The sequence below is a fragment of the Rosa rugosa genome, chromosome 4 (genome assembly GCF_958449725.1).
Source record: "Rosa rugosa chromosome 4, drRosRugo1.1, whole genome shotgun sequence".
NCBI classification, from domain to species: domain Eukaryota; kingdom Viridiplantae; phylum Streptophyta; class Magnoliopsida; order Rosales; family Rosaceae; genus Rosa; species Rosa rugosa.
In genome coordinates, this window is record NC_084823.1 from 41,897,493 (window position 1) to 41,923,659 (window position 26,167).

The 26,167-nt window shown below is 43.5% G+C and overlaps 1 long non-coding RNA gene across 1 annotated transcript; it reads left to right on the forward strand.

The window, feature by feature from the left end:
* Positions 1 to 23,638: 23,638 nt before the first annotated feature.
* On the forward strand, positions 23,639 to 26,167 carry LOC133706769 (uncharacterized). The gene is made up of 3 exons (XR_009844712.1): positions 23,639 to 23,778; positions 24,876 to 24,929; positions 25,866 to 26,167. It is a non-coding gene; the product is annotated as an uncharacterized LOC133706769 (long non-coding RNA).

A 26,167-nucleotide genomic window follows, 5' to 3' on the forward strand; every position in this document is an offset into this window, starting at 1 on the left:
GGACTGATATGCTTCAGTCCCCAGCTTCTGAAACTTCTGATGCTGTCTTGGCGCGGCGCGTGGCGGCGGGTCAGCGGTGATCTGGGGGTAAGCCGGGGCTCAGGCGGTAGCTTGCTTGACTGTGTTCCCGTAGGTCACACCTTTGGCGGGAGTTGGTACCGCTGGCGGTAGCATGAGCGTGGCTCATTATGGCTAATTATGCTTGCAAATGACTATGTAAGTACAAGTCCCCCAAGTCCCCAGTCAAGGAGGGCAATCTTGGTTGGGGAGTTGCCTAGCGGTTCGAAGCGTTAATTTCGCCAGACTTGCAAAAGCATAATTAGCGTCAGTGCGTTGTCAACCATGGACTTACTGAACGAACGCTTTATACCCTTTCAGGTGGGCCCCTGCTAGGCCCCCCACTCCCCGGCTAAGATAGACCTCCGTTTGGCCGGTGTATTATTTGTTGAGGGGAGCTGCGATGAGCAGAGGGTGTTGGGTAGCGAACCCAATCTTTGATTCCCAAGTGGCGGGGGTCAATCAGGCCTGATCAGGGCCGTCGAAGATTGTTGACGTGTCCCCTTTGTCCCGGAGGACCTTGCTTTGACTGCAACGCCGCGTGGCGGTCGTTGTCAAAGTGAGGCGTTGCCTCGGGAATCGCCATTGGCCGAAGTCCCTCCGCTGATAGTAAGTGGCCAGCAGTGTTGTGGGAACTTGGCAGTGGCTCAGTGAATGGAGTTGTGGTCAGCGGTGACGGCCTCATTTGCGAGGTAAAAGCGGGAAATTCCGCTAGCGGTGTTTCGCCTAGTGGAGACTATCGCTTGCAAGATGAAAGGGGAGAAGTTTCGCTAGCGGTGTTGCGCTTAGCGGAGACTATCTTGCTTGCAGGATGAAAGGGGAGAAGTTTCGCTAGCGGTGTTGGGCTTAGCGGAGACTATCTCGCTTGCAGGATGAAAATGGAGAAGTTCCGCTAGCGGTGTTGCGCTTAGTGGAGACTATCTCGCTTGCAGGATGAAAAGGGAGAAGTTCCGCTAGCGGTGTTGCGTTTAGCGGAGACTATCTCTCTTGTAAGATGAAAAGGGAGAAGTTCCGCTAAAGGTGTTGCGCTTACCGGAGACTATCTCGCTTGCAGGATGAAAAGGGAGAAGTTCCTCTAGCGGTGTTGCGCTTAGCGGAGACCATCTCACTCTTGACGGTTAGTATTCCTGCCTTGTGGAATGTTACTTCGTACAGACGCTTCGGCTGAAGGCATCCGACACGTGGCTGATATGTATAGGGTTAGCGTGTGGAATAACGTCCCCGCAGCACGCCCGTCTCTTTGCCATTAATGCGAGTAATTATTGATTTTGTAACCGAGGCGACGCCTCGGTTAATCCGAGGAGTTAGTGCGTTCGAGGGGCACGTGTACGGCCGTGGTGCGATGTCGTTTTTCAACGGACGCCCTAAATTGGTCTAATGTTGACATAAAAGAAAGGGAAACCTGGAGGTTTAACACTTTGTACTTTTGCCCATTATCGTCGTCCTCAAGCCTTGTTCTGAGATCCGAGAGTATTTTGCAATCTCCGTGAAGGTGTCGATCTTTGGAGGACGGAGACTTTGTGAAGCGACGACGAGAATCCTCGAGCATATCAGAGTTTCCATCCTTGAGGTTGGTATCCCAAATCTCCTCCCTGTCGTATTTTGTTTTTGTTTGTTTCTGTTGATTTCTGGGTTTTTGGTTTCGTGGTGGTTTTTTTGTCGCTCTCCGGTGTCTCTGAGGGTCTAGTATTATGTTTGGGGGTGGGTTTTAGGTGTTTGATAAGAGGTTGAGGATTTTTGCCCTGCTAGATGGTCGAATCTGGGTCTGAGTGTGGATTCGGGTTGTTCTTGTTTTGGCATTTTCTGGGTTTTCTGGGAATGGGTGTTCTTGACGTTCTTGTCTGAAAATAGAGATAAGGGTGAGTTAAGATCCTGTTGGAACTGACTGGTTTGGGTTTTAGGGTTTGTGATGGCTAGCGTCGTAGAGATCTCGAGCAGTGAGGATTCCGGGTCTGACGTGTCGCTCAACGTGGCGGATAGGATGTTTATTGACTCGTTGCGTCCGTCTGCCCCTGCAGGAACCTCATTGTCCGAACCGCTAGACATCGTATGGCTACAGACCATACCCTGGGAGGTTGTTATGGGTCGCGCCGGTCGTCCTGAGAGTTCTAGGGCAAGAGAGGAAGTTGTCGCTCGTAAAAGGCGGGAGGAGAGGCTAGCGAGCAATAGCGCCGCTAGCGGTTCCGCTGATGTGGTGAGGGATGTTGGCGGAGAAGAAGTTGAGTCAGCCTAGGTTCTCCCCGACGGGACCTCTGTTGATGAGGCGGGAGGGCCTATGACAGCGGCTGCCGTCACCCGTGTGAAGTAGGTTTTCCGCTTACCCGGCGTGGTGAAATTGCGCCCGCCGACTGCCGATGATAAGGCCTCCATTCTGCCAGCGGGGCATGCTGCCGTTCACGAGGCCATCTTCTGCCAGGGTGTCACCTTCCCACTACTCCCCAATCTTCAGATCTTGGTATGTGAGTTTTGTCTCGCCTTTGGGCAGATCTGCCCCAACATGTGGCGGTTGCTGCTAGCGCTGAACTCGCTGTGGTGTCTCTCTGGGTGTGAAGGGCTGACTGTGGCAGAGGTACTTCACTTCTACGAGCTCACCTATGTGAGGCGACAAGGGTGTAGCGGACAGGTGAACCTCACCCGTTGCCAGGGGGCACCCAAGCTGGTAGAGAATCTGAAAGATTCGATGTCTCCCTGGCTGGCGACGTATTGCGCAGCGACCTCGGGGTGGGAGTATGACGCTGGTGTAAATAAAAGGGCGCCGACGTATAGGATCAAGTCAGAGTTCCAGCCAATTTGAGGTTGTTGATAGTCATCGCTGACTGCAGTTGGCGGATACTGTCCGTATGATGTGCATGTACCATATGTATATGTTTTCTAATCGTTACCTCGTTTCTTGTGTAGCGGGTCTTCGTTACAATTTGACGTGCGAAGAGCAGTGTCGCCTAACGAGGATAAGAGGCTGTTGGCAAAATCGTAACCTGCTCGACCTCCGCCTGCTCACCGGGTGGGAACTGTTGGTTGATCTGAAGCTGACACGCGCCGTTGGTAAGCAATTCCCGCTGACTTGTCCTGTTACCTCTTTTATTTATTTATTTATTTATGCGATGGTTGCATATTCACTGCCGGGAAACAAAGCCAGTCGTGAGGCATTTGAGAAGGCCATGAACCGAGCGAAGATCAAGAACTTCCTGGAGAGCATGTACGCCGCTTGGCTGGAGGTCCAACAAATTGCCGTGGATCCCAAGACATTGGCGGTGGTCCAATCCAAGATTCCCGTGGTGTTGCCGATGCCCCATCACTCTCATCTTGGCGCCGACGGTTCGCTTGTGACTCAGGCGGGAGGGGGTGCCTCTCACGGGGCTGTTGGCGGGAGCAAGGCCCCTGCTGCGCCTGTGCAGCAGAAAGAGAGAGTGCCCGCTAACAGGCGTGGGCCCCAGAAGGAGAGGGTAGTGCCCTCCAAGGAGGCAGTGTCTGTTGCGGGGCTGGAGTCGCAGATGAGATCGCTCCCTGTCGCCGCTGGTGCCACACGGGTGATACTCCGCCAACAGAAGAAAGCGAAGCAGGCCCAGCCCAAGGCGACCGTGGCAGCTGGTAGGGAGGTGCCGACGAGCGATCTAGACTCGTTTGCCTCGTATGCGGAGTTCCTGACCGACCCTGAGCGGGAGTTTCTTTTCCACCCTGATCTAGACTCGGGTTCGCCGTTGATCAATCGCCATACAGTTCTGCCTTCAGACACCTGTCTGTTAGGCTACATGAGATGTTCCTGGCGGCGTCGAGCCAGCCCCGCGTTGAGTGGCAGCTAAGGGGGGAGATGAGTGATCTCCAGAGGGAGTTGGGGGAGGCCAACGACAAGCTGGCGGAGGTTCAAAGGGGATTGACCAAGGCCGAGTGCGACGCTGCGGATGTTCGCAACAAGCTGAATGTCGCCATCGAGAGGGACCTCGAGGGGAATAATCGAGTGTCTCAGCTGGAGCAAGACATAGCCCTGCTGCAGGATCAACTGGCGGCCAAGGTCAAGAAGATTGAGATCCTTCAGTGGGACTCTGCTGCCAAAACCGTCGAGGTGAAGCGGTTGGAGGGTGAGGTTGCCCGGCGGGAAACGGAGAGGAGCTGGATGGAGGCCTCCACCGTGGAGGCGTTCAAGCAGTCGGCGGAGTACAAGAAGGCAATGACGGAGGCGGCAAAGGCTGGAGCCGTTGCCAACCTGGACCTTCTGAAGCAAAAGGGCGCCATTGACTGGGTGAAGGCGTCCCAATCCGCCTGGCCGTCGGGCCAGCAGGAACCCGCGAGTAGTGTGGTCCCTACTAGAGTCGAGGGTGTTCACTCATGTAGTGGAGAAAGTGGTGAGCGTCCGGCGGATGATTCCCAGCGGACTCCACCTCCTACTCAGTCCGAAGTTTCCCGCGCTGGTTTTATGGATGCCTACACCCGAGCGGATGGCACCATATATACGTCGAGCCCTACCGCACATGGATCTGATCAGACGAGCCGCCTGGCTGGGCAACAACCACCGCCGGTTGGGGATAATTAACGTCGTCGCTGCTCCTGAGAACAGAACTGAAACTGTGCCATAGTTTTGTAGTGCCGCTGAGGCCTTTTGTACTTTTTGACAATATTTTTGGGCGGGGAGTCCCGACCCGTAATATATATATGCAGTTAGTTTTTGCATTTGAATTTTCTGTGTTGGATTCCTTGTGTTGTTTGCATGTTGTCATACCGCCAGAGTTTTGACGTGTGCTTTTGTTAACCAACGAAACATTAAAGGAATTAAATTTGTTCCAAGTGCACGGTGTGGCGGACGTGGTCCGCCGAACATTGTTGGCGGTGCCAGTAAACCTCTGTGCTTGGACTTGGTGACAATGGTTTGAATAATTTCTCGTTTCATTAATAGCTGACAGATCAGCGTTTTACAAAAGCGGGATTGTACCCGTTGGGAAGCTTCCCTTAGCTAAATATTGAACAAAAATTTAGCTAAGTCAAGATGCTCTTGGGTAGCGGTATGACTATTTGTAGTAATACTGAAGGTGTTCGGTATTCCAAGGGTGGGTCGTTGTGACGCCATCTTTGTCCATTAAGTAGAATGTGCCGGGGCTAACGACTTCCACAATTTTGTATGGACCTTCCCAAGATGGGCGGAGTGCCGTTGGCGATGGAATGACTTCCTTCATTACCCAGTCCCCCAGTTGGAGGTTCCAGGCTTTGACCCTGGCGTTGTAGAAACGCGATACCCGTTGCTTGTTTTGCAAGTTGTGCAAATGGGCCTTGTGTCGTTTCTCCTCTAGGAGGTCCCTGTCGAGGTTGACGCCTTCGCCGTTGGTCTCAGGGTTGTATCCCTCGACCCTAGCGGTAGGTTGAGTTACCTCAATAGGTAGGACGACTTCAGTTCCGAACATCATGCAGAATGGTGTTTCACCAGTGGTGGAAGTTGGGGTAGTCCTGATGGCCCACAGAACTTCCGGCAGCTTCTCCGCCCATAAACCCTTGGCGTCGTTGAGTTTCTTTTTTAGCAGCTTCTTGATTATCTTGTTTGCTGCTTCGACCTGGACGTTGGTTTGGGGGTGAGCGACAGATGCGAAACTCATCTTGGTGCCCAGGTTAGCGGTGAAAGATATGAGTTCCTTGTTGTTGAACTGTGTGCCGTTGTCTGTGATGATTGTGTGGGGGATACCATAGCGGCAGTAGATGTTCTTCCAGAGGAAGTGAGTTACCTTGGCGGTAGTTATTGCCGTCAGTGGCTCTGCCTGTATCCACTTGCTGTTGTAGTCGATGGCAACAATGATGTACTTGAACTGGCCCTTGGCGGTTGGGAATTTTCTCATCAAGTCCAGGCCCCACGTTGAGTGAATCCATGGACCAATGATGATTGACAGGGGTTCCGCCAGGGCATGGGGGAGGTCCGCGTATTGTTGACATTTGTGGCAAGACTTTGATACCCTTTTGGCATCGTCGTCGAGCGTAGGCCAAAAGTAGCCTTGTCGCATTGTGCGATTGGCCAATGATCTGGCGCTCGAGTGGTTTCCACATTCCCAGCCGTGTATCGTTGCAAGAACGGCCTTTCCCTCCTCTGGGGTTAGACACCGGAGGTTGGGGTGGGTGAACCCCTGGCGGTAAAGCTTGCCATTCTGGATATTGTAGCGAGTTGCTCTCCGCTTGAGCTATCGTGCTTCGACCTTATCCGCTGGCAGTGTCCCATTGCGCTTGTATTCGATGATTTCATCCATCCAGCTGGGATTGACCTCAATGTTGAAGATATCCGCTAGGGTTTTTGTGATGCTTAGCTTGTCAAGACATTCCACCCTTGTGTCCGCTGGACTTTGGTGTGGATGAGCGGTTGCTAGTCTTGCCAGCGAATCAGCCTTGGCGTTCTTTTCCCTGGGGATCTGCGTGATGGTGTGAAATTTGAATTTTTTGAGGAGCGTTTTGACGTACCCCAAGTATGCCGCTAACTGTTGGTCCTTGGCCTAGAAACTGTCATTGACCTGGTTAACGACTAACTGGGAGTCGCTGAATATGTTGACACTGTCAGCGCCTGAGTCGATGGCGAGGAGTAAGCCGGCGATTAGCACTTCATACTCCGCCATGTTGTTTGAGGCCTTGAAATTGAATTTTAACGCGTATTCCTTGTTCAGTCCCCCTGGTCTTGCTAAGATGACTCCGGCGCCTCTGGCCTTGGCGCAAGCAGAGCCGTCTACGTGTAGGTTCCAGTCAGACCGCTGGGGGGCTGGTTCTTCAGCGGCCACCATTTTCGTAATGGGTTCTGCCTCTGTGTTGGGTTCATCCTAACGCTCGGTGAGCTCAGCGATGAAGTCTGCTACTGCTTGGCCTTTCATGGTGGGTCTTGGCTTGTAGTCAATGTCGAACTCGTTGAGCTCGATGGCCCACTTGCTGAGGCGCCCCGAGTGTTCAGGGTTCTGCATTACTTGTCTCAGCGGCTGATTTGTTAAGACATGGATTGTGTGGGCCTGAAAATATTGGCGGAGACGCCTAGCGGCGACGATGAGTGCGAGAGCAAGTTGTTCCAGGGGCGGATATCTTATTTCTGCCCCTTTCATGCCTCTACCGGTGTAGAATACAGGGAGCTCATCCTGGCCGTCTCGTCGTACAATGGCGCAGCTTACCGCCGACTGTGATACCGCTTGGTATATGTATAGTGTCTCTCCTTGCACAGGAATGGAAAGGAGTGTGACTACTGCCAGGTACTCCTTCAAGCTCTGGAACGCCGCCTCACAGTCTGGGTTCCAGTCGATTACCTTCTTGTGGGTCGTCTTTAGAACTTTGAAAAATGGGAGGCACCTGTCAGTAAGTTTGGAAATGAATCGGGAGAGAGCGGTTAGCTTGCCCTGGAGGCTCTGAACGTGCTTTTTCCATTTTGGAGCCTTCATGTTGAGGATGGCCTGCACCTTGTCAGGATTGGCCTCTATTCCCCGTTCACTGACTATGTAACCTAGAAATTTGCTGGCGGTGACGCCAAAGAAACACTTCTCTGGGTTGAGGCGCATACCATAAACCAAGAGAATGGCAAATATGATTCTGAGGTTTGCCACATGTCCGCTGGCCTTGATGCTTTTTACCAACATGTCGTCCACGTAAACCTCAATGATTTTGCCCAGATGTTCAGCGAACATGGCATTCATCAGCCGCTGGTAAGTTGCACCGGCGTTCTTCAAACCGAAAGGCATGACATTGTAACAGTATAGGTCCTTGTCGGTGGTTAAGGAGGTGCACTCTTGGTCGCCGGGGTGCATCTTGATCTGATTGTAGCCGGAGAAGGCGTCCATCATGTTGAGCAACTCGTGTCCAGCGGTTGCATCGATCAGTTGGTCTATGCGAGGTAGCGGGTGATGGAATTCCTGCAAGTATACAGGGTGGATGTAGTATAGTAATGGAAGAGAAGGGGTTGTTGTTCCCACGAGGATATTAAGTCAATTCACAATATGAAAACCTAAATTAATTAAAACCAAAAACACACAAAACAAGAAACACAAATCAATTAAGACACACAAAATGACTCAAACTAAGACTATGATTTTCACGGTTTTGAAAAGAGTTGTTGATAATGGGAAAATAACTTGAAAACAGAAACTTAAAATGTGAATCTAAATAAACTGAAATTGAAAAGAGTCTATAATGATTGAAAGTAAAAATATGATGATGATGAGCCCAGGGTGTCGGAATCAACCACAAGCAATCTTATCTATGTTTTGAACCCACCAATGGATTCTTTCGTTCCTCCAGATGATAATTCCCGTATCTAAGTCCTTCTCAGGTACTCTAGACCATAGTTTTCCTTAAGTGCATGATTCTCTCCCTCTCGGGTAAAGGTCGTATATCCTAACTATGCAGTTTATCCTTCTCAGGTATAAATTTAACATGCAGGACTCATTACGTTTTAGAAAACAAGGAAATCAAGCAAATCATTATTCTTTCTCAAGTAATAATGTAATTTAAAATTCTTAATCACATGAAGCTAATATGAATTATATTGCAGCTATGCCTTAAATTCATCTTCTGATAACTAGATGCAAAGCCCTAAAGGTCGCGAATCAATAGAACTTTAACATAAGCAACAATTCAAGCAGAGATTAAGAATTCATCTGAAAAGAAACTAATAATCCATCAATTGAATATCAAAACATGTAAACAATCATGCTAGGGCCTCATCCTAGCCCTAGAAAAGAGGTTTAGCTACTCATGTTCAAAGAAAACATAAAAGAACTTATTAAATGGAGATGGAAGGTGAACACGTGATGGCAGCAGCTTTCTTTGATGAGAATCTGATATTAAATCCTCCTCCTCCATCTTGACACATTCTCCTTTTATAAGATGCAACTTTTCCTTCTTGCTTTAGGCCTCTGGAACTCCTTAATCACTTAGCACAAAAGAAAGGTGATGTGGCACTCTGAAATTCCAAGGAAACATATGTTGGGCTCTCAGACGGTCCATAATGCTATATCAATTTTCCCAGAATTTTGCTAAGTCATTCAGGCCTTGAAAACTCGAGCTCTTAGAAACACATCATAGATTCGCGTATCGACTGAACTGCCTGTACTTCAATGGCCATAACTCCCTCTAGAGATATCGAAATCATGAACCGTAAAATTCACCAGAAACTAGACATTCGGGGCTTTCCGTGCATATAAGGCTCGTCTTCTGGTTATCTCTGGATCAGTACAGTTTAATCCTCAAAGTTAGCTGTTCTACAGAGGCTACTTCAGATTTTAGGATTGCAAAGCACCTTCAATCCTTTTCCTCTTGTTTTTGCTTCTTTTTCTCATCCTTGCTCTTCATACCAATAAAAACACTAAAATAAGTAAATGAACCATAAACAAGGAGAACTAAACATAAATATCAAGATTAAGAGGCATAACAAAATAGGAAAATATGAGCACATCAGCGGGAAGCTGTCCTTAGGGCATGCCTTGTTGAGGCCTTTGAAGTCGACACACATCCGCCACTTTCCGCTAGGCTTTTTGACCATGACCAAGTTGGAAATCCACTGAGGGTAATTGACGTGGCGGATGAATCCAATGTTCTGGAGTTTGGTGACCTCTTCCCCTATTGCACGGTATCTCTCCTCGTCAAAGGCCCTTCGCCGCTGCTTGATAGGGTAGGCGGATGGTTTGATACTCAACTTGTGTGTGATGATCTCGGGAGAGATGCCCGGCATGTCAGCGTAGGACCATGCAAAGATGGCAGCGTTGTCACGTAGAAACTGGGTGAGTTCAGCCGCTACCTCTGGGTCTAGCTGAACGTCGATGCGGACTGTCCGCTCAGGGTGTTTGTTGGAGATGATGATAACCCTCAAGGATGTTTCTGGGTTGACAGGCTCCTTTTTGACATATTTCTTTTCGTCATCCCTAGGGTCCTCAAAGATATTTGGTGCCCGTGCATGGTTTCCCACCGTAAGGATCTCATGGCGGTGCGTTGACCTCGACACAGTCGTTGAATAACACTCACGTGCAAGCTGTTGACCTCCCTTCACACAGCCTGTCCCGTTGGGAGTAGGGAACTTCATGAGGAGCATGTATCCGGCTATGATGCACTTTAGCTTGTTGAGTGCCGGTCGACCTATGATGGCGTTATATGAACTGAAGCAGTCCACAATGATAAACTCCGTATGGATTTCCGCCGTACATGGACTAACGCCGATAACAAGTCGCATGTAGTCAGAACCCAATGGCTGCGTGACATCACCGGAGAAGCTGAGTAACGGCTCATGATCCTGTAGTAATTTTCTATTCCGCTGGAGTTTGTTGTAGCATCCATTGAAGATGACATTGACAGCAGACCCGCTGTCAATAAGGACCCTTCCCACTGACCATTTATCGAGTATGGCATCGATCAAGAATGGATCATCGTGGGGCAGATGTACTTCGCACTCCTCCTCCTCTGAGAAGGTAATGGGCTCCCAACCAGATTTTGGGAGTTTAGCGGACCTCTCATAGCGGATATTGCAAACTTCTTTGGGGTGGTTAGCACGTACATAGCGCTTTTTTGCCCTGTGAGACATGTTGGTGATTGGAGTACCACCGTCAATGGTGTTGATGCGGCCCATGGGCTCAATGTTAGCGATCACGGGTGGTGGTTGGCGCTCCTTGAATTGTTTCATCTTACCTTCTCGGTACAAAGTCTCAATAGTTGTTTTGAGCGCATTGCAGTTATTGGTATTGTGCCCGCTGTCCTCGTGGTATTTACACCACTTGCTGGTGTTTCTAGGTTTTCCCACCCTTGGGTACTTTCTTGGGGGTGGTGGCGGGATCTGGTCCTTGCACTGGTCGTATATCTCCTCATACGAGGCCGTGAGGACCGTAAAAACTGCGTACCGCTGGGAGGACTCCGTCTGTTTATTACGGTTATCCCCGTGAGATGAGCGGTTGCCCTTATTGTAATGTTGGTCCTTCTGCCGCTTGCTCTGGTAGTTGCCCTGTTGCCATTCTCTCTTTTTATCAGTTGGCGGCGTAGCAGGGGCCTTGTTAGCGGTTTCCTGATGGCTGAATGAAGGCTGAGTGGCCTTTACCGGTGTAGGCGGAGGTGGTGGTGTTTCTCCGTATGTAATGAACTCTGCCTGTGCATGGATCACAGCCTCGCTCATGACATGGTCATACGCGGCATTTGGATGGTTGTAATTGAGGTGATAGAGAAATGGCCCCTTGAGGAGTCCCTGCTTGAAAGCTGCCAGTGCCATTGTCTTATCGAGATCGCGGCATTGGGACGTTGCCGCTCGCCACCTGGTGACAAATGCCTTCAATGTTTCCTCCGCTCCCTGCCTGAGGTTGAATAATTGAGTTGTGTTATGGTGTCTGGCAGCCAATAGGATGAACCGAGAGAGAAAAACATTTGATAGTGCATGGAATGAGTCAATGGACCCCAGCGAGCACTCAAAAAACCAACTCATCGCCTCACTATCCAGCGTTTCGATGAACAAGTGGCAGAGGGTGGCGTCATCGAACCCCTTGTTGTTGGTGACTTTTTTGAAGGTATCCATATGGACAAAGGGGTCAGTCATGCCGCCGTAATGTGACATCTTTGGTGTCTTGGCGTGTGCTGAGCGGATGGCATGCAGGATCCTAGCGGTGAATGGTCCTGGTCTGGACGCAAAGAGTGGATTTGGAATTGGCGTTGGGGCGCCTGCCTCCGCCCAGATTAGCCTTTGCTCTAGTTGTTGCATCCTTTCTAGGATTAGGGCGGTTGTGTCGCCAGCGGGCCCCTCCTGGAAGTTCCGCTAAACCAGCTCCTGCCTCGGGGCAGGTGGATTACCTTCCATTCTAGCCCTAGCTGCCGAGCGGTTGGTGGTTGGCTGTGATTTAGCCTCTTGCTCCACCATTAGGCGAGGTAGAGGCGGTGGGCCCATTATTTCCTGTGGGTTCAGCGGTACTTGCATCTATATGATTGGCATGGGTACCATTCCGCTAGTATTGGGTCGACTGCGTCTGGTGCTCTGCGATTGCTCGCTCTGCGCTGGGTTAGCGTTTGTTTCTAGCGCCCTCTTCAGTTCGTCGAATCTTGACATCAGTGTGGCTACCTGCTTTTGGGCCTCCGCCTTCTCTCGGCGTTCTTGCTCGCACTCCCTATTTGCCTTGTGGAGGTCCGCCAGTGCCAGCTCGTACATAGCGGCAAGGTCCTGTACCGGTGGGCGACTGCTGCTCGGCGGAGCCTCCGCTGTAGTTTGAGTTGGTGGGACCTGGGGAGTAATCTGGGGTTCCACGTTGGGGTTGATCGGTGTGTTGAATAGTGCACGGTTAACATTAACCGCTGGGATAACGTTAATCGCTGGGTTGGTGGGGGTTGGCGGATTGATCCGCTTGCTCTTCAGCGTTTCCCCCGCTACCGTTAGTCATGGTGGATGTTGTGGTGGGATGGCCTTTTGTTCAAGGGTTCCCACAGACGGCGCCAAAGTTAATGTCTAAGATTCAGCGGTAGCTAAACCTTGGTTAACGCTGATCCGATGGGCGGATCGCTACTTGTGATATTCTCAGAGCTTCCGCTACCTGTCAAGTAAAATACACAGGGCGTCAGAGGGAGACCGCGTTGGGCGGTCTTCTCTTCTCCTATGCCTAAGTTAGTCAATGTATTTATGTTGACAAAGTAACAGCAGGTAAGTAGTAAATGCATAATTAATGAGGAGAGAAGATAGAACCTTTTATAGGTGAGGAAAGAGCTGATCTTCCCCATGTTTTCGATGTGGGACTGATATGCTTCAGTCCCCAGCTTCTGATGCTGTCTTGGCGTGGCGCGTGGCGGCGCGTCAGCGGTGATCTGGGGGTAAGCCGGGGCTCAGGTGGTAGCCTGCCTGGCTGTGTTCCCGTAGGTCACACCTTTGGCGGGAGTTGGTACCGCTGGCGGTAGCATGAGCGTGGCTAATTATGCTTGCAAATGCCTATGTAATTACACTTAGGAAAACTTTTTCTTTAATGCTTTTCAAGAAGACACCATTCACATAAGTGATTTGGAGAATGAATTGTTGGCAAGCCTTTTGCCATTTTATTTTTTGCAACATAGATAAGTCTTCAAAATTAATGTGCCCAAATCTCAAGTGCCAAAGCCAAGAAGAGTCTTTGACATAAGCTTTTAGACACCTTACCAATTCAGTTCGCATCTTCAACAAGAACATTCTATTTTTTGTCATTAGAACTTTGGCAATTAGTTTATTCCTCCGATCTCTAATTGAAATACTTTTTTTTTTCAATAAAATAGTATATCTTTTCTCTAGAAGTTAACACAGTCTCAAAATATTATTTTTTCAATGAGGGCACATAAAATAATTTGAAAAAAAATTCTTGCCTGCCACCCTTCAAATAAATTGGGATTTTACCTCTATCCTTCACAACAATACAAGACACATCTACAAATGTGATCTTGCCATTGAATGACTAATCAAGATCCACTAACATGTCTTTGTCACCGGACATATAATTGCTTGCTCCAGTGTCCAAATACCATGACTTGTCATTCTGCTTTTTTTTTTCCTTCACATTGGAAGGCTAATAGCAAGGTTCCTTCCTCATTTGCTTATGTGTAATTGCTCCTCCCTTTGCTCTAATTAAACCCTTTATTTATTCTCTTAGGGACTTTTACGCTTTCATCAAGGACCACATTATCCTCGCTTTCTTCTTCCTCATCTACTTTTTTTGTCCCTTATTTTCTTCTTTTTTTTCTTCATATTTTTTACTCCCTTCTATTTCTTCAACGCAATATTCTCTTCTATTTTTCTTCCTTTCTTTGCTCATCTCTCTCTCCCTGCTCCCCTCTCTCTCATTTTTCTTTCACCTTTTGCCCAACAGCAACAGTCGATGCACCACAATTTTTTTGCTCCACCACCTTGCAACAATATGATCAAGTCTTGGCCAGTCACTCTAACTCTTCAATCTCTTTGCAACCTTTGAGTTTCAAGGTTGATCTTCATTGAGAATTTTGATTCGCAATTCTTTCAATAATTTTGGAGCAAATATTTTACTATCTCACCGAGACACAATCACTTCTTTGTCATTGCTCACGATCAGCACCTAAGGCAGCACACTGAATGCCATAATACTGTTGCACGAAATTTTTTTGACCGTACCCGAAAAATCGAGCCTAGGGCTCTGATACCACTTTGTTGGATATCAGTAGAAGCAGAACATAAGGAGAATAATAATAATTTTGGGAGGAGTTTGTTTGGGAGGCTGAAAGCATATTTGGTTAAAAGTTGATTGAACCTTTTTTCCTATTTTTTTTTTTTTTAAAAACCCACCCCTCTCCACCATTGATGAGGCTCGAACACATGACCACTCAAATGAAAAGTCATTGTCTTACCAGCCCACCAAACACATGCACCCCAAGCACTTGTTTTTACTTTCCCTCACTATCTTCACTTAATTCCTTTGGAGCTTAAAGTGGAATAGGAGAAATGTCTTTTTCATATTTCTCAAATGGAGTTCCTTCCTCACATATTACCTACAAGGAAATAAGTAGTTGACTCTTTGACAAATTATGATCTCTTCTAGATTTATTTTTTAGGAAAATAATTTGTGGCCTCACTCTTAGGTGTCATGCCATGTCACCTATACACATCACCTATTTGTCAAATCATACCATATGCACTTTCCATCTTCCTCCCAACACACTAGTCCAACACGAGGCAACTCACCAAATAATCCCAACAAACTCAATTGCAGACCATCCTACCATCAATTTTCTTCTAACTTATTTTTACTTTTGGGCTTAATTTTTCATGAAGTTCAAAGCAATTTGAGAAATTGAAGCTCTATGAATTGTGGGAAACCAATTTTAGTTTGGGTTTTTGAGGTGAAAAATTTGTTGGGAAAGGCTGGGTATTATAGTATTAAGACTTTTTCTGTCACTTGGAGAAATTGATAATGAAAAAGTTTGCATAACTCAAATCAAATTCCAAACCTGGGTTTTCTGGTCTGAAAGGGAGAGTATTTCGTATTTCTCTCTCTTTATTAACATTAATTCAAAGTTGTGGTGCTATTTTTGCTATTGCATGTTACTGGGTTTGAAGGGGAAGAGAGAGAGATGGGTCTACCGGGTTTGAACTTTGAAGGGAAAGAGAGAGAGTATTGTTTCTTTTTTATCTCTCTCTCTCTTCATTAACCAATAATATTATTAAGAGAGTTTCTATTCATACCTCCAAAATTGACATTTGGACCTCTTTCTTTTTTCAAGTGATACTTAACTTTGTCAACTCATGTCAAATTACCAATAAAGACACAAAAGAAAGAAAAAAATTAAAAATAGTATTTTCCCTTTTAGAGGTATGAAATCAACAAATGGTCATCCTCATGCCATTTTTTCCCTTTTGTTTTTGTTATGGTCTTCATCCTTACCAAGCAGCGGAGAAATCAACAAACCAGTTCCTTACTTTGCAGTATTCGGATATGCAATATTCTCTAACCAAAACACCCACAGACCACTTTCTCTTAAAATCATACTCATCCATTGGAGCGTACTGCAAATATATGAAACAAGGGAATCTTGAGAAGTTGAAGAAATGAACTGCTCTTGGCCTCTAAAGATGCATATGCCTACAAAATACAACTATAAAAAACACCGGGGGGGGGGGGGGGGGGGGGGGCTATAAACTGAAAGTTTTTTTTTTTTTTTTTTTCAGCTTAGTTGTATCAAGAGTAAAATAATATAGTGAAATGTTCAAAAATTGATGGAGGTCCAACTACCGATTTTGGAGGTATATGAATAGAACACTCTAAAAAAAAGTTTTTTATTGATATTATTGGATGATGGGTATTATGGCAAAATTAAGGAGGTGTAGGTAGCATGCATATTGGTTATTTGTAAAAGTAAGTTGGAGGTCTAAATACCAATTTTAGAGGTATGAATAGAAGCTCCCATTTTAAAAACAAAAATGTTGCATAAATAGTAATAAAAATGTAGTATTCTTGTTTGAAAGTTTAGAACAGTGGATATAGTATTCTTGTTAACAGTGGAATTTGGATTCTTTGGATAGTATATATGAGGTTCAAAAGATATAAATTTTATGTGTAGGAATTCTTCTTACTTTGTATGACTAATGTGTAGTTGCATTGATTTGTGTTACACTGTTGAAATCCAGTTGATATTCACAGCAGTTCAGTTCAGTTTTTTTTTTTTTTTTTGGAGTTGTTAAACTATCCTCTTTACATTGTATCAGCCTAAGTTGCACTGTTGAAATCCAGTTGATAATCTAAGTTGAATCCTCGTCCACAGTGGATAATCACATTCATACCTAACCATTGATGAAAACCTAGACCCTTAAGAATGGTTTAACCTTCCAGTAGGGCAATGTGGGACAAAGGGAGGCAAAATCATTCGAGACGAAAATCAAAAAGCAAATGCTTGAGCTTCATATTGGAACAGACATTTCCCTGACTATTGCTCACTGAAACAGAGGCCATCCATGTTTAGGATGTTCAATCCCAAACTTTACTTGCAGTATAACAGACTCAAGGGCGTCTCAAACTCTCCTTGAAATCACAATCTCGAGATATCACCCATGTAAACAAGAAAAACCATAAACTTTTTTATTTATTTTTCAGAACAATAGGACCAAGAACACCTGTTGACAATATAGGATATGCATAATACAATGCTGTACATGAGATACACTTTAGCATAGAGCTTTGATACAGACAACTTGGGTGTTGCAATGATGACTAGTGGAGTCATTTTCTGTTAGGTTATGAAAGTTAGTTAGCATACTAGTTAATTGACGTTAATTAGCTTAATTCTGTAATTAGAATGCATGTGTTGGTTTAGTGTGAGCTATAGATAATGTGCACATGTTCATCATCTGTACTCCCTTGACAACTATAAAAGGCTATCACTGTACCTAACTCGGTAACTCAATGTAATAGATCAGCTTCTTCTTTTCATTTTCTCTCTATTTTTGCTTAGTCTCTCTAGCTATCATGGTATCAAGAGCCAGGTTGCGACCTTAGAGCACTGAAAATCCAAGATCTCCATATAAATCTACTGCAAATTCCACTAGTTTCTACTCACTCTTGCTCAGATCGAAGCTCAATTCTAGTTTCAGCTAAGTTTTTCTTCAAAAATCCTGAAGAAATTTCTGGTTCAAGATCTTGAAGAATATATCTGTGATTCTACTGCATATTGATAATTACTTCTTGCATCGAAGCTGTGATTTTGTGTTCTATGCTCTTTGATATCAAAGTTGTGGCTAAAAATTGTTGAAATCAGTTTAGATCTGAAATCTCAAAACCCTAGCTGTGAATTTTAGGCTTTCTTCCTTGCTATTATACTTCTTGCTCTCTCAATTCGTACACTGTGCTCTTGCCACTTCAAATCCCTTACACACACCCTAGCTTACCTTGATACTTCATAATCTGTAAACATGACTATTTCTACACATCAAACCACCACACAAACTACTGTTTACCTCCCTAACATTATTCTTGATGATATAAATTACCCTACCTGGTTATTCCGAATGGAATCTTTCCTCAGAGGGCAAAACTTGTTTGGCTTTGTTGATGGCACCACTCCTTGCCCATCATAATTTTTAACTACCTCTGATGGCTCCTCCACAACACTCTCTGCTGATTATATTTGACACGCTTCTAGCAAGCGCATAATTTAACCCTAAAAATATCATTAGTAGTATAAGCAAATAGGGATCGTTCTATTCCGGGGATTGAGGGTACACCTGTCATTGTCAAACAATTAAACAATTAAAATTAAAACAAAGTATAATAATCACAAAAATATTCACAAGTATAAACATTATTTACGAAATTAGGGGGGTTTTTGTTTTTGGTGTTCGAAAATAAAACTAAATAAGTAAAACAATTAAAATGCAAAAACATAAAGATAATGAAGGAATGAGAGAAAAAATATCAAAACCGAAACCATGATTAAAATCGATTCAAACCCTAATATTGTTCATCTAAGTCATGAGAAAGGAGTTGATCATGTGAAATATTCGAAAGCAAATAATGTCTCATATTTTACTTTTCAATGCTAATTAACCTAAGCGAAAGCACCTAGATCAATCCTATCAAACATGTAATCAAGCCCTAGAAAGCTAGTCAATCATGACATGTTCAACGCAGAAAACACATAGAAAGGCTATCAACTCAAGTGTACAACTTAGTATGGAAAAGTCCACCTAATTGCAATTCTCTTTAATTAAATTCGATCATTGTACAAAACCTTTACTACTTTGATTCAAGTTTACACAAAACAAAAAGTTGATTTCATGTTCTTAAACCTAGCAACATTCATATCAAAACCCTAAGTGTTTCGAACCACATAAGATTAAAATACAAAAGATATCTATAACGCAACATATATGTCAACTAGAACAAAACCAACGAAATCAAACAAGGTTACAAAGAAAGAGGTTGAATTACACCGTGAGATGGAGATGGGGATGGAAGATAAAACGTATGGATTCTTGAATCTCGAAAGCAAGCTTCAAGGTGGAGAATGGATGATGATGCTCACGGCTTGGTTCTTCTTCTTCCTTGGCCTTGCTTGAACTTCGTGGCTTGCTCTAGAGGATAGAGAAACTCACGGCTATGCTAAGGAACTTTTCTGATTTTTTTTCTAAAGTTAAAACGTAAAAGAGAGGAACCCTTGACGTTGAGAAAGAGAGAGTATATATAAGGGACAACCTCCTTGCTCTCCAAGCTGTGTGCTTCCTCAAATTTCTCACGGCAACAATGTGATAACTCCACATAATTTCCTCCAATGCTTGCTTGCCACATAAGCCCTATGAGCTGGTCCAACCAATCACAAAATTCTCTTTTAATTCCCTAAAATTCTTGGCCGAAATACCTTGAGATAATTTCTGGTTTTTATAGTTCAAATTCGGCCAAACTTCCTTTAGGGATTTTAGGAATGTATCTAGACTTGTTTAGCACTTTTCTTGGTCTCCACCTTTTTCTCTTTCCTTTTTTTTCTCCCTTGAATCTCTCTTGGCGTCATCTTGCTAGGGTTTCACGTTGCTTCCCTTGTTTCTCTCTTGGCTTTGGACGGCAAACTCTCTAGATAAGTCTCCAAGTATATTTTCTTTCCATAAAAATTGCCCTAGAAAATCTCAACCAAAATCTTCTTTTAATTTCTGATTTTTCACGCCATCTCCCTTGTTTATCTCTTGGCATTGGACGGCAAAAAGGTCTCTAGGGTTTAATCTTGCGTCACAACCCTAATTGCATGGGCTTTATGGGCTTTTGATCCATTTTGCCGAAAATCCAATAAGTCTTGAGAGTTCATGGGCCTTGTTGCTTCAACTTCAAGCCTTGTCATCTTCCAACGCCATAACACTTCATTTTTCCATTCCTTTTTCATGGTTGCGCGCGTTGGAAACTTGCTTGGTAAGCTCTCCTCCCTTTCGCAGGGTTTCCTGGTTGAAACAGGAAAACTTATTTTCTTCATTTCTGCTCATTTCTGTGGCTCAATATTGTTTCTCATTTTTGCTCCCCTTAATGTTCGCAAGCTCCTCTTTCCATTTGTGAGTTCATTTCCACTTTTTAGCTCCGAGGTCCTGAAAATAGAAACTAGTAAGAAAAATAGAAACTTTCCTAAAATGAAAAATGGCAACTTTCCTAAACTGAAAATGGAAACTTTCCAAAAATGAAAAATAGAAACTACAAAATAGAAACTTTCTACAAATAGGAACTTTCCCAATCGGAGAATGGAAACTTTCCTAAACAGAGTTTTATTAAGGAAATAACGCAGAAAATGCAGTTAAAACGTCGCATTAAAAGGCTCCTATCAATATTGCCTGGAAGACTCAGGATTAGAGCATAGTGAATATGATAGGTCAAACCCTAAGTGCTGTGGCTATGACATGTGCTGTTGGGAGCAAATCTGCTCAAGATCTATGGATCAGACTTAAACTGAAATTTGCTTACTCTAATAAGCAAAATATTCTTCAGCTGAAATCAAACCTTCAGAATGTCAAGAAAGGAAATGATGATATTGAGACCTATCTTGATAAAATCAAGGCTGCAAAAGATGCTCTTGAAACTGTAGGTGTTACTATTGGTGATGAGGACATTGTTGTTACTGTTCTTAATGGCTTGCCCTCAGAGTTTGCAGCAATAAAAACTGTCATCAGGGCTCAGTTCACTTGTGCCTCACTGAGTCAACTTAAGACACTACTCAAGGCTGCCGAGATGGACATTGGTAATGAAGCTCAAGGCCTACAAAGCCTTCTTACTGCCATGCTTGCAAAGATCAATACTCCTGTCCAAACCACACCAACTTCCAACTCTTGTGTGACTCAAACATCTCCACCTGTGTCTCAGCCATCTCCCTTGACTCAAAGTCATAATTTGCAGCTCTCCTCACCTGCATCTACATCTATTGCACCTGCCATACCTCCTGGCTTCACAACTCAAGGCCTTCCCTCATTGCCACTATCATCACAGTCTGCCTATGTGCATATTCCTGCCATGCCTTATGGCTTCACTGCTATGCCTCAATATCCTATGCTTCACTCAAATAATGCCATGGTTGGCTTCTATGCTGGTAGAGGAAGTGGAAGATTTCATAACAATGGTGGTAGAGGCAATAACTTTGGTGGAAGAGGAAATGGCATGATGAATAATTGAGGTGGTTTCAGAACCAATAACAACAACAACACTGCTGGTAATGCTCTCACTTGTCAGTGGTGCAACAAAGTTGGTCATAGTGCCAAAACTTGCAGGTCTCTTCCCATCAATCAACAAGGAAACAACAACTCTAACTTAGGTGGCTGTCAATACTGTGGGAAACCTGGTCACACTGCAGATAGGTGCTACTTTATCATTGGCTTCCCTGGACAGCAAAATGAGACTGAAGATGCTGCTGCTACTGCCATGATTGCTGCTACAAACCTTGTTCCACAGTTCTGGCTTGCTGACACAGGTGCCACCAATCACATGACCAATAATCTTCAGCTGCTCAACAATGTCATCCCCTATCCTAATGTTGAAGGTGTACAGATTGGTAATGGTAATCAGCTGCAAATCACACATATTGGTGATGCTATGTTGGGACTAGCTACAACAGAAACCATAGTTTTGTCGCCATTGAATTTGGCGGGTTTTACATAATTTTCCGCCAAACTAATAACGACAAAATCATTATTTCTTCGTTGAATATCGTTTTCGCGATGAAAAAATTCATCACCCAAGTCTCATATTTCCTCGCTAATAACATGATGATTTTGGAGACCAAACTATGGTAACTTTTAGTGATGAACCGAAATCTTCGTCGTAGAAAGTGGTGTATAGTGAGGAAAATATGTTTCTCGCTGAAAATCTAATGACATTTAGTGAGGAATCAAAATATTCCTCGTAAAAAGTGACATTTACTGAGGAAAATAAATTCCTCGCAAAAAACTTGGTCGCTAAAAAGACTTTTTGTTGTAGTGACTATTGAAATTGGATAACATCTTATTAATTCCAGATCTTGCAGCTCACTTACTTTCCATTTATCAACTGTGTAAGCAAAATAACTGCTCTGTGTGGTTTGATGAATTTATGTGTGTGATACAGGACAAGGTGCAGGGCAAAATACTATACCAGGGATTGAGTAAGCAAGGCCTCTACCCCATACCATTTGATCTACCTATACTCAATAAATCTGCAAACAAATTAGCAGCTACAGTTTCTTCAAGTTCATGTCCACAAGGCACAGCTTCCACTCCTCATTCAGCTTTTCTTGGACAGCATGTGAAGCATTCTCTTTGGCATCAGAGGTTTGGTCATCCCTCAAATGAAGTAGTTAGGATCATGTTGGAAAAATGTAAGATGGTACAACTAGCTGATAGTGAGAAAGCAGTATGTGAATCATGTTTGTTAGGGAAATTTCACAAATTTCCATTTCCTAGCTCTACATCTAGATGTGCCTCTCCTTTTGAACTTGTACACTCTGATGTTTGGGGCCCTTCCCCTCATCTTTCCATAGATGGATATAGGTATTTTGTTCTTTTCATTGATGATTGTACAAGGTTCACTTGGATGTTTCCAATGAAAAATAAAAATGAAGTTCTCTCTTACTTCAAATCCTTGTGTGCAATTATTTCCACTCAATTTTATGCTACTGTTAAAACATTTAGAAGTGATGGAGGAGGTGAGTATATCAGTTCAAAGTTTAAGGAATACTTGAACAATTGTGGAATTATTCATCAAGTCTCTTGCCCTTATACTCCTGAGCAGAATGGTATTTCAGAAAGAAAGAATAGGCATATAAGAGAAACTGTTGTCACCTTGTTGCAGAATGCATCTCTACCTAATCAGTTTTGGTTAGGGCTGGGCAAATAGACCTGAAAACCGAAACCCGACCCGGACCGGCCCGGGACCGAACCGGACTGTTCAGGCTTTTTAAAAAAAATTTGAAAGTTATTGAAAGCCCGGCCCGATACCATTATTAAACGGTCCGGGCCCGAGCCTGAGAATGTGAGAAAAAAAAAGCCCGAAGGCCCGATATCATGATTATAGCGACATATGTCTGCATATTACTCGTCCCAAATCAAGCTTACCATAGAGTTGCAGCAGGGGATTATGAACCCAAGTAGATATTTTGATCAAACCCTAGCCTATCTCAGTATCTCACAACTCAGTCGCACCCAAGCTCTCTCTCTCACTCCCCAGTCCTGATCCGATCAAACCCAAGCTCTCTCTCTCTCACTCCCCAGTCCCGATCCGATTAAACCCAAGCTCTCTCTCTTTCTCACCCCAGTCCCGATCCGATCAAACCCAAGCAAAAAGATACCCAATTCCAGAAATGCGACGAACAACTCTCTCCCGATTCCAGAACACCAAACCTAGCACACACGACAAGAACACCATCATCAAGAACCAAAGCTGTGACCTTGGCGGTTTCGTCTTCGTCTGAGGATTCTCACACTACAAAAAAAAATTCAATTGGCTTCACCAATTTGCTTCGGCGTAAAAATGCCGTCGCCAAAGCCTCCTCTTTCGCGACGGCAAAATAATTTCCGTCGCAATTGTGCGAAATATCTGCGACCGTAATAATTACCGTCGCCACTGGTCTTTGGGAGCCACTGTTGGTCTACTTCAGCGAGAATAGCCGTAGCAAGATATTAAAAGTTTGCTACTGCAAAGTAGCTGCCGTCGTGTCAGGGTGGCTTTTATGTATTCTTTTAACTTGTAAGGTTAACAACATCTGAATCTCTTGGAATCCCTCTTCTTTCTTTCACTGCTCTGCCCTCTTTCTTCTTTGAATTCATGACTCCGTCTCGATCCGATACCGATGAGTACTTCCAGATTTCCTTCTCTCTCTCCATCACCTCCTTCAGCTATTTTCCACTCTCGATCTGTCAAAATCGCGAAGAATGCAAAGCGACCAAATGCGCCTATTTAGGTCAAATCCGGCGAGTTACCAGAAGATCTACCAACCAATCGTTCCTTGAAAGCGTCCTCTATAAAACCCAGCAAAAGTGTGAGAAAAAGGAAAAGGTTAGGGTTTTGATTTGATTGGGTTCGTTTAAGTTTCTGTTAATTTGATTGGGTTTTCATATTATGTGAACTTTCACATAATCTAATATCAAATTCTGGATAAGATAGGTTAGGTTTTTGTCTAAAGAGACCGAGAGAGAGTGGTGATTTCGAAACAGAGAGAGCGAGAAAGAGACCGAGAGAGAGAAAGAAACCGAGAGAGAGTGGTGATTTCATTTTGCTGCGAGGGGAAAGAAGATCTGTGTCGAATCTGTCTGCAAGATTCAGATCGGTGGAGAGAAAGCGTTTTGTATCGAAGGTATTGTTTCCCAGATTTCTATGTTTTTTTCGTTTTTGTTGGGGTTTTTGTTTTCTCTTTTCATTCATGTTATTGACTCTGTGTTTCGGAAATTGGGAATTGAGTTTTATTGTGTTGAGTTTGATTAGCTTTTACGGTTAGGGTTACTGAATTGGGGGTTTTTTTGGTTGATTGAATTTGATCATGTAATTTCAGAGTTTTGATTCTGAGTTTGTTCTGTTTACTCTTTGAAGAGTTGGCTAAGATTTAGTATCTGCCGAGGCCTTTAAGTATTGTAATAGCAATATAATTTTTTTCCAAATGTGGTTCAGTGCTATGTTCAAATGGTAGAGGAAGAAGAGGAGTAATAGATATGAGTTTGGTTTGGAGAGTAGGGATTGCAGGTTCGGAAATTTGTGTTTTTTGCTGTTGTGTTCTTCTTCTTTTAGTTTTGTTTGTGCTGGGGTTAGAGATATAGGTATTTGAGTGGAATGGTTTTATCAATTTTGGTAACTTAAGAACTTTTTATCAACTTTGGTGTTATATGACGATCATAATGAGAACGTATAGGGATGTGATGGTGGGATTATATATATATATATTTGGTAATATGATATTATAAGCAGCAGCAGCATATTAATTGTTACTACTGTAAGAAGCAAAGATTTTCACTATCTGCAATCTACAGTGTGTCAAAACTTTTATTAGGAATGTGTTTCCAAAGAGGCAATCTTTGTCAAGTTTAGTCATGTTATTCATTCGAGTCACGTCTTCTAAGTTGAATTTGAGTTTAGGTTTTGGTTTCTCCAATTTTGGTTATAGTTTTGAGTTTATTAGGATCATGTTCTGGACTTTGCCTTTTGACTGATACAGATTGTGATCTTTTGAGTACTTTGTTTGTCCTGCACTTTGCAATTTTGATGGTTGGTTGAAAAAATTAGAAGATAGAGATTTCTTAAGTTATGTTAGATTCTGATTTTTATTGGGTTATTTTTTTCTGAATTTCTCAGACATTAGATAGTGGCTTGCTTGATTTGACGAATTTTTACATGTCTTCTGTGATTTCATATGATTATACTACTTGATCTTATTGTATAAGAAGTGAATCTATTTTTCAGGTAACCTAAGGGACGTGAGAGTTTAAACGAACACCCCCTGAAAAACTAGAACAGGTTTGATTTCGAATGAAACCTGTTTTGCTATTATTGTTTTCTGAATTTCTATGTGGTGCAGTTTTTACGTAATTATCTGCTGTTGTTAGTTTTCAAATGATGTGATTTGTTATGTTCTGCAAATTTTGTTTGCCGTTTAGTTTGATGTGTGTAGTTCATTGGAGTGGCTTGAAGGGATAGCTTTTGTTTTTAAGGATTTAAAATTTTTCATTAATTTGTATATGCTTTTCATAAATGTTTTCACTATGTAGACCTTTGCTGGATACTGATTAGTTTCCTACTATGCGCTAATGATGTTGTCTTCAATTTTGTTCGATTAGAATCTCGGGGATATGTGATGATAATTGTTTCTTTCTGTTAGGAACTATTTATAGCAATTCTGTTTGATTAGAGTCCAGTGAATCAAAATAGTATTTGATTGGTTCAGACTTGCAATTTATAATATCTAAATATTTGTTGTTACCATCATATCTTTGATGGTGGTAGTCTTAGGAATATGATTTGATCTTTTCATGATATTGTTAGACCCCAGAAAATGAATTTAGTTTAGGCTTGGCAGATTCAGTGTTCTTTTTGCCTTTGACTTGATAATTACCTTTTTGATTAAAGATGTATATCCTGTGCAGTAAATTGATTGTAAATTCATGGAAAAATAGAGCCTTCGGTTTGTATTTCTTCAAACAGCATTTAAAAGATTCAGTTCTTTCTGTACAAGTATTTTCATTTGAATGGTTGGCCAATTTATCTTCTTTTAAGCATTTGATAAAGTTTGTGAGTAATTAAGATTCTTTTAACAGTATTTGAGTTTATTTAGTTCTGTTTAGTATGTTGCTGAGTTTAAAGTTTGCACAGTATGTGTTTTTTTTTTTTTTAGGTGTAATGAGACTGTTTTGATTAAGGTGATTAAATTTCCTTTTTTTTTTGTTTGATTTCGAGGGACTGTGTTTGAATTAAGTTGGCCAGTTTACTTATCAAGGAAAGGATCGATCAAGGTAATACTAGAAACTCGAAGTTCTATATCTGTTCTGATATCTTTTAGCAAGCATGTTAGACCTTTAATAGAGTGTTTTTCTATCTTGGCAAACTTTGTCCTTAAAGTTACCTCCTTGAATATTGTATATAATATACTGAATTTGTAGTGATTCAAAATCTTCAATGATAGGTAAATTCCTTCTGTGAAGAATGAAGAATAGGTGTTCTTTTTTGTTGTTTCGTGTCTAAATTACATTGTGTTTTAA